The sequence below is a fragment of the Puma concolor genome, chromosome D3 (genome assembly GCF_028749965.1).
Source record: "Puma concolor isolate L17-30 chromosome D3, mPumCon1.1.hap2, whole genome shotgun sequence".
Lineage (NCBI taxonomy): Eukaryota > Metazoa > Chordata > Mammalia > Carnivora > Felidae > Puma > Puma concolor.
The window spans coordinates 6,953,811-6,954,762 of record NC_141678.1 but is presented as its reverse complement, the minus strand read 5'-3'; positions in this window follow the sequence as shown (position 1 = coordinate 6,954,762).

Below are 952 nucleotides of genomic sequence, written 5' to 3'. Positions count from 1 at the left end.
GGCTCCACCACATGCAACCAGTGAAAACTGGCACGAGTCCACTTACTCGAGACACAGGTTAGCTGGTTCTGAAAGCATGTCCTCAGTGAGCAAATCTTTTACCTGGAGACCCCAAACGAGAAGCCCCGCATCTGATCTCATCACGCCCCCTACCACCGGGCCTCCCTGACGACCTCACAAGCACGGGGGGCCCGGAGAAGGGAGCCAGTGTCCTCACCGAGTGTGGCTGTAAGCTATCTGCCACACATTCTCAAACGAGCACACGGATTTCTCCAGAAAGGCTTTCCTCCTCGTCCCGGGAAAGCCCCAGCGGTGCCTCGGGCGCATCCTCCCCGTGCAGTGATGTGCAGGGAATGGCATCCCGTAGGAGGGCTTCACGGGGCCGTTCTCCGTGCTCGCCTTCCGACCAGTGCAACGAGGAAGGTCCTTCCCAGATGCCCAGGCCCTGGTACACGGTCCAACCCAGGGGGTACAGAGGGGCCCGGCAGGGTCTCTCCAGCCTCGAGAGGGGAGCAGCAAGTAAGTCTGGGGTGGTGGGAGGGGTCCTCTTCTCCAGGACGAAATGTCACCCACTCAGTTCGATCACTTATTTGCAACAAGCCAAGAATGTCCGTCACTTCCCTCGGCGATGCGGTCTGTGCCGGTGACCGTGCGGTCAGGGCCAGGGCAAGACCAAGGCCCGAGGGCAACCACGGCCGCAGCATAGCCACACTGTGACACAGGAGCAGTGTACTACCTTTTCGTGAACACGAGTGAAGGGCAGGAGGTGGGAAATGAGAGAGCCTTTTATCCTGTCCGTGCCAGGGACCTTGGTCAAGGCAGACGCTTCAAGGATGGTGGGTGGCTTTTTAACTTCGACGCACAAGGCAGCTTCGCGGTCGGAATTCTGATCAGTGATACTCTAGAACCACACATATCATGAACATCCCGGGATAAATAAAGGACAGAACTC